Source organism: Varroa jacobsoni, unplaced genomic scaffold (genome assembly GCF_002532875.2).
Source record: "Varroa jacobsoni isolate VJ856 unplaced genomic scaffold, vjacob_1.0 scaffold_254, whole genome shotgun sequence".
NCBI classification, from domain to species: Eukaryota; Metazoa; Arthropoda; class Arachnida; order Mesostigmata; family Varroidae; genus Varroa; species Varroa jacobsoni.
The window spans coordinates 1-8622 of NW_019213156.1; positions in this window are offsets into that span (position 1 = coordinate 1).

The following is an 8622-nucleotide window of genomic DNA, read 5'->3' on the forward strand; positions in this document are numbered from 1 at the left end:
ACTCCGCAAATCCTGCGGAGTCCTCAGCCACTAAATGGCCTATGCTTCAAAAGGCCAACTAGAAGGGCACTTCTAGTTCTAGTGAGCAATTTGCACAGTAACGTATGCTAAGATTACAGTTTCCTCTTTACAAAAGGACAAGGCTTTATTTTTGAATTACAGCTTTACGTTTTTCAATGTGATAATCTATTGAAACACGAATTCACTAAAAGGTACATGCATATGCCTTAAAAATCGATATGCTAGATAGAAACCACTGATATTTTAAAGAGAAGACAGTCTAGAAACGTCAAGTCATCCTGGTCCAACACGAGATTCTCTGCACACAAAAATAAAGTGTTTTTTTCCTTATTAATGAGTAATTATCTCGAATATCTTAATGTTTTTTTTTCTCATTGATCTCAAAGACTACGGATGTATCTCGGGATTCATTTTATTGCGAGGCATGCGTAAGAGACATGTCGGTACCCGGAGGAGTGACATGTAATGACAACAGATAGGCCATCCGCTAACAGCATCCGGTAACAGATGGACTACACATTTCCGTATAGCATGACGAAGTCACTTTAATCTTGTGAAAGTTGAAAAATTGACATAGTAAAAATTGTAAGATGCAACCAAATGTGTCTACCATACTATGGACCAAATGTCCTAATTAGATAAGTTTTAGGTAAAGTTTTATTTAGCTTGAATCTGTCTTTAGTTTTGCCAAACATTTTCAAAGCCTGTAAATGCTACTATTATGGCACGCAAGATAGGCAGTGTTTATACCATGATAAGAAAGGCCAACTGATTGTTACAATAATAGCTAGTGTAGACCAGTATATATATATATATATTTGGTATCTCAACATACAGTTGTCCTGTAAATCCTACCAAAACTATCCGATTCGAACTTATGTATCACTTCCACTCCAAGAAAAAATGGTTTCAGCAGGACCGACAAGACGATACTTTTTTAAGAAATAATTAGGCCTCTTATCTTTAAAATAGTAATCTCCCGTACATCCAACTAAAATTATCTCCTTTTTAAATGGAACTGCAAGACCCACATGGTAGAAAAACAAGTGGTCCCATTTCGCCATTTAGGTCGAGAATTTTTACTTAATCTCTACAGAATCGGATGAAACTACATCCTGTAAACCTTAAGTAATAAATTTCTGCCTGTCAGCCAACTCTCGGTCTGAGTTGTCTCCCTGCTTCCGGCCTGAAAGTTTTTCGAACATATACTAGAGAAGATATAAGGCTTGCACACTCGGTCTCGTAGCCAAAAAGCCTCTGTTCATCCCTCCGGCGTTACGTGGTACAAGCCGGTAAACGGTCACGGATCATTCAGCCTGTAATATTGTAGTCATACGTGGTGAAACGCGAACGGGAATGTTTTCAGTGTCGTTACGGGATCAAGAAGGCCCAACAATCAACCTGTGCGTGCTGCGACCTCAAGGAAAGTCATAATATAGGACAGCATGGTAGTTTCGCTGTACTAAAGTATGACGTTTGTAGCTTTGTTGCACATTGCAGAGCAGCTGAACTTTGATAGTTTATCTTAACAATTTAAGTTTTTTAGTTTACATATATAACTCATTATAAGTAGTAGCAATCAAATTGTGCATAAAGTTCCGATATTTGTTTAGTTTCACTATTTTTTTGTCAACTGTTGTATAAAAATCTAAATTTAACTGTTCGAGCCAGACTAGAAGTTGTCGAGTTCCAGGAAAAATATCTTTCTTTTGCTTCCTTTATTCTGAGTTGCTCTTTTCGTTTGTATTTAATTTAAATCATTATTTTAAAATGGCTTTTGGTTCGAGCCATAGCGTTGCTAAAGGCCAAAAATGCAAAATACAGACTTTGAAGAACGTAGTGCGTCAAATGGCTCTGAGGAAACATCGGTTGATACTATTAGAGCTGAAGGAATAACCCCTGTTGTAGCAAAATCAGAAAATACTTTAGGTCCCGCTAGAACTCAATTAGATGACATTCGAACTTTTGCCGCTTCGGAAAAGAAAAAAAAAAAAGAAAGAATTAAACTCACTCATACAACTGCTAGCGAAGCTGTTAGGACTACTCTAGGAGAGTATGAAAGTCGACCTGTTCTAAGGGCACGCCTTGCAGAACTCTGCTAATACTCAGAGGGGACAGTATTTTAGAATATTAAGCTGCTTTTGTTCAAATGAAAAATTCAAGGACTAGGTTATCGGGGGCTAAAATAGAGCTATTTGTTGGTTACTAGACAAAACTGTCTTTTGTTTTTCTTGTTAGGAGGATTTTAATTATGCTGTTTACGCATGATCGGGCCCAGGCTAGAAATTATCATCTAGCACGAACTGATGAGCGTGAAGCTTAGCTTCAATGGGGTCGATTTCGTTCCGCGATGAGCACTATCAGATGCTGCTCAGTTCTTCACTTATACGTCGCTCTAACAGTCCGGCTATTGAATTTGTAATACTACAGGCTATTTGAAGGGACTGGCTGGGACCACTGGACCATTAGACCAAGATTATCCAATCTGAACACTCAAGGCGTCAAATAAGCTATTTCCCAAGCAGAAAACGACCACAAATTGCCAACATTTATTATCAGACTTGTACATGAAGGATTGAAACGAGCAAACAACATATTTGCAGCTTGAGAACGTTACTATCATTGAGTTTACTGCAGTAACAAAAGTCTAATCGCAAATGATAGACTACAGAAAATTATGCAGCCTCAAACGTGTGAAGAATGTGTCAAATAGCAATAGTATGTAAAAAGACCCAAGTTGCACTTGTGAGAAGAAAATAATATGCCTGCGGAAAACGCGTGAGGTGGTTTGGGTTGGAAACCGGCATCGACATTTGATTTCTTATTGGAGGCTCACCGTCGGAAACACGCAGTAACTCCGTAAAACTCTACAAACCATAAACCATGTAAAAACCATACAGGTGTACTATTCACAAGTTATTGTTACATTAGTTGTTACTTACTTAACGCGAGAACTAAGCTACTACATGAGTTAGTTTCAATGACTAATCATGGACTGTTCACTAATCACATATGTGTATAAATAGCGCAAAAGCTCCCCTGCGCCTCGTATCAGCAATATTTATATAATCAGGTATTCCTAAGCCTCCTTAGGGGCTTTGGGCGAAAGCCCGATGACGTGATTTAGTTACGGAAACAAAAGTAAAAAGCCTTTTTTAATGCCTGATAGCTCTAAAAAAAAAGTAAATTTTCTTCTTTTTCGATGAGAACTTGGCAGGAGAAGCGCGACGGAGACAGTATCATGTTAAGTACGACTTTGGCCACCATGTAGAATAGAAAAAATAATATTGAATCCACGTGGAACACTTAAAGCTTACGCTATGCGTCTATGCTGTTAATTACATCAGTTGGACACGTAAACTCTTGTTGGGCTAAGCCTAATTAACTTTATCGTAAGTATTCATGAATGTCGCGACTGTGACCCTTGAATTTTCTGGAAAAGATTTTCGAGCTCTCTTTTTTTCTCAAAAGGCAAGTGCGGTGTAACTTAGTGAAGCGACTGAAGGATAGCTACAGTTATAAACAAGTTAAAACAGGCCCTTTTCTTTGACAGCATTTGTCGTTTATCTTTGAACTCGCCAAGAGGAAATTGTTGTATATTAAAGAACAAACAGTTAAGCTCCGATTTTGTACTCTGCTACCCTGAAAAGGGTTGTCGATTCTTCGACAATGCTTTGGCCTGATTTATGCGTACTGTTACGCGCAATAGTACAATTACTCATGGTGTTTCCTGACGCACCTTACTGCCAGTCGTGTTTTAAAAGTCAATATTTATTGAGAATTTCCCGTTAGCTGTTCAGGTTATTTTTAATACGATCAACCTAGAGACTGTTCGAGGGGTGATAATGGCTGAATTTCTATAGTGATCATATAAGAACACCTGGTTTCGGCTTTTTTTATGTTGAGTTAGTATTTCCCTTTCTATTGCTCTGCTGAGTCTGAAGCGTAATCCAAGATCTTCGACGGCCCGCTGAAACAGGCAGAGTATAGCACTGCGAGAAGGACAAAGAACATAGGACACTTATTTACAAATACCTCCTGAACGCTTTTACGTATCTTTCGATAGTATGCGAAGTAAAACTGTGGCCACTGAAAAAGTCATCGGTCTGGAACACGTAAACACGTTGAGTTGCGAGATGAATCAGCCGGTAAGCGTCAACTTGTCATCAGACTTGCGCCGCCTCTTCCTCGATACAAAAATTGGTAGGCCTAAAGTCCGATCGGATTTACAGGCGAACAGAATGTGGCCTACAGAACCCATACTTGACGTGCTTGCTGATAACAAATCATCTACATGCACTAACATACATTTCGCACGCGCGAACCTCAGGGAACATTAACTGATGTCGACTTAAATATTATTTCGTAAAAATTGCACAGTGACGAGTGCCGACAAGAACTCTTCAAGCCTTTATTCGTCGAAGTTTTTCAATTGCAAAATGACTTCAAATCGAGCATCATATTAGCTGAGGCATCCAAAACAAGGTTTGTAAATATGAGCATTGAACAATAAGTGCATAACGCGATCAAATTAATAAGGTATATTAGTAAGGTCGATATTGTTTCCAGCTTAAGGTCTAGGTCCTTAATTAATTGACGATTCCTATGTATGATCAAATTTGCACGACACCCCTATCTTGTTGAATACATGATATTGTCTGATTAAAGTACGAATCAGGCGGTCGCTTCGCTATTCCCCCTCGTTTAAGTAAGAAGGTACACCAGAACGATAGTCCTACTATGTTAGCGCTCACACAACAGTATCATTACAAACTTTATATCGCACTTAATTTGTTCTCTAGACTTTTTTTCAGCGGCGAAACGACGAGCGACGACAACGTAGCGTTGCTGACCGCAAGATAATTTATAATCGTTTATTTCTTTTGTTATTATAATGATAATGTTGACGATGTGACAGTTACGTTACTATCGGTGTTTTAGTTCTGATTTTACAACACAGGGTAAATCCTGTTGTTCTGTTCATGTTTTTGTGGTCGCAGTCTAATTTTTCGAGTGTCTTCTTTGTGACAATAAACGTTGTACTGTTTATTACCTTAACGATGAGTTTTTGCTGGTCTATAGGCGCTGGCCTTCTTGCGTCGACATCGAGAGCCCGGACGCAGACGTTTCGCTTGTTTAACTTAACTGCCCGCCGACACGGGCCCAGAGAAGACCGTGTGAAAGCCTGCGCGTACACGACCATATGTGCGAGGATTAACTTTTCGTTTTTTTACAACTACCTCCGCCGCTACATGCACGTGTTTACTTGCACACGTCGGCTTAAAAGGTAAAAATAACCAAATGAGATAGGGAGTTAATTGTGTACGTGATTTCAACACCTTTACTTGGCCGCATGGTCTGGTAGGCTCGTGACGCTGACGTCAGTTGTGCGCGTCAGCGATACACCGTGCGTTTACTATCTCTCATATGTTGTCAAGTACTACGATACGTGAGTCATATAGTGGAGTAACGGTTGCATCAGCCGCGCCAGGAGCACAGTCTGTATAAACAACACATCTCAACGAGGTATGGCTATAAGTTGGCCGATATCAGCCGAGCGCCGAATCGGCAGTGACGGCTGATGTGTATAATACAGTACCATAGTTAAAATATAGCCTAGTAGAAGACGTTTACACACAAACAGTCGGTACATTCATAACACACTCATAGCTATCGTCCATACGCCGCACCGTTACCGAGGGGCATAATTTTATAAATATTACCTAATGGTAAATATTACATAGCAAAACGTTATGTATGTGTTAGGTGTTTTTTTCCAAAGATCAGTAACAAGTGTCTTAATGTATGTGATTAACTTAGTCCGCTATATCTATATACGTGTCGATACTGCTACACTGGATGACGCAAATGTCCTTCTATAATTTGATGATCTTTCGCTTGATTTTTTTTTTTTTATCTCACCGTTGCTAAATTTCTCAGTAGGCATGAAACTTCATCTAATGACAAACTTGTTTAGATGAGGTATATGCTGGACGCTGTATTCATTGCAGATTGACTTCACTGTCGTCAACTGCGCTGAAATTAACCCGGTCAAATCGATCACTTCAGCGATTTCCATCACGGTAATAAATAGGTTGTGGGTTGATATGAAAGGTCGATGTTATTTTTTAAGCCTGCTTTTTAATGAAAAATAACCCGTCCATATCTCCTATTTTCTGCGATAGTTAGGCATGATAAGTGCGTCATAACTAAGAGAATGACGGACAACGTATTTTCTCGTATCGAAGGCCGTACCTTATTTGTAGTATTGTAACCTTTAGCAAGACTCATCGAAATGTTGGTCGTCCTGTTTAACAAAAGCGGTGATTTAGTGTTATGACTTTTCAAGAAAAAACGGTTGACTTTTAGCATATACCTCATGAGCAGAAGCCTTCAACTTTACTAAAGTTTAACTTTATGAAGACGAGTCCCATTCGAGTCGAAATTGTTCACTATTCTTCTTGAATTATATTGATGTAATACAATGTACGGGTCAAGTCAAATTCGAAAAAATGTTTAGATTTTATTATTATGTTAGGATTGAGGAAACTTATATAGTTCAAACGAACTATATAAGTTGTCTCAAGCGAAAAATGTGCTCCTCAGTATTTCTAGTTGCCGGATATTTGATCGTTCGTTAAACGCAGCTTTCAAACTTCCAGTTTTGAAGTAAACTGTACCCTTACACAAAATAACTATCAGAATCCAGTGGTACCTGAGCGTCCATGGTTCAAATAATCCGTAAACATGATGTCTGATAGATATATATATATATATATATATATATATATATATATATATATATATACATACGTACCTATATACATACATATATTGTACTCAAACGATCCAATTTTATAGAGTCATAATCGGCCAGGCACAAAAAGGATAAGGTCGCCGATTTAAGTACTACAAAAATGCTAGAAAAGCAGTGAGGCGACAATATGGTCATTACGTTATCGAGATGCATTGGCTTCACGGCGGTTTCGTCGACCAGGGAAAGCTGATAGACACTTACATTCAGGTTAAACGGAGCAGTTTTCAGAAGTTGGTTTCTTTGAAAGAAGTTCAAGCGGAATCAATTTTTATTTTTCCATCGGCCTGAGTGGCGTAACTTGTTGGAAGATGGGCAACCGCATATGATGGTGCCGTTCGGGGGTACCGGCCCGTCCTGAACGACAAGCATTTCATGGCACCAGCTTTTCGGAAGAAATTTTCAACCCAAATGAGAATAGACTGGACAGATGGGGAATGTTATAGCGTGTCGTTACATAGGAAACAATGCGATATAATAGTAACAACACGCTGCCGAAGCACTGAACGGTATGGCATTATGAACTTTCGCTAGTAATCGTCTCGCGGGGCATAGCGAGAAAACTTGCTGCATGGGTCGGTCAGATGTATTGGTGGAAATAAAAAAAAGCCCAGTTCTAAAATGGGCATTTGTCAGAAATGAAATTTCGAGATGTTGAAGACAGCGACAACGATAACGACAACAACAATGGCAGTTGCTGGAAATGCTTACTCTGAAATTATGAACGACTCAGGACAACTTCCGACTAGATGTCATAGGCCAGGCGTTACTTGGCGAGGGCTATAATGAATACAATAGCGCTCATATGTATACGACCATATTTCCCCCGAAAAGCTTTCATATAAATAAACATACATATAGATATAGCTCGGTATAGAGGATCCAGATTTTGGAACACCATTTTATGTCTATCCAAGAAACTTCATCCAAGAAGAAAGTTGATCGCAGTCGCTTCTGACTGCATCCGCCACACGGTGGTGCGGGAACATCGAACGTTTTAACAAAACATGATTCAGTATAGAATTTAAAACAATTAATGATTTTTGTTTGTGCAAGATTTTGCCAGAGTCCAAGTTTGTACTAACACAATGTTAATAACGTCTAATGAGACCTAACGAAATACGGTCCGATTTCCCCAGGCCAACGCCATCGAAGCATTTTCATAGTTGATGTGTTCGTGCCAACTGGTCCGTCCACCCATTGTTCCGGCGCTTTCATCCAATTTGAGTATCAAAAATCTTCAACTTTCTGTCTATTGAGTTGACAAGACCGTCCACTTTGATTACTCGATCCAACCACGTTGATATGGCGACGCAATCTCCATGCGACTTCACCATCAGCAACGGCGCCAATAACAGCAGAAACAACACCGGCAACTACAACAAGCGGTCCACTCTGACCATAACAGCAGAAATAACAACATCATAATTTTCATCACTGGCACCAGCATGGCCGCCACCGCATGTATAGTAGTGGCCACTTTGCGGGATGCCTGAGGCCGGCACAGCAGGCAACAGAAGCACGAAATCAGAAAGCAAAATGAAAGGACATGAATTTGTTTGAACGTCGGCTTGGACTTCGAACCGCAGCCTTTACTACCGAAGTCGTTTGCTCACATTCTGACCCGGTCCGTGCTATTTCGCTCGAGTCTCATTCTTATTGGCCCTTCGCTCCCCGCCAGCTTCTTCGGACTTAACTTCATCCTGCATCTGCGCTATTGTGCTTGGCAATGCTGGTACTACTCTTGGTGTTGTTGTTGTCATCGAAATTACAGGTAGCAACGCCTG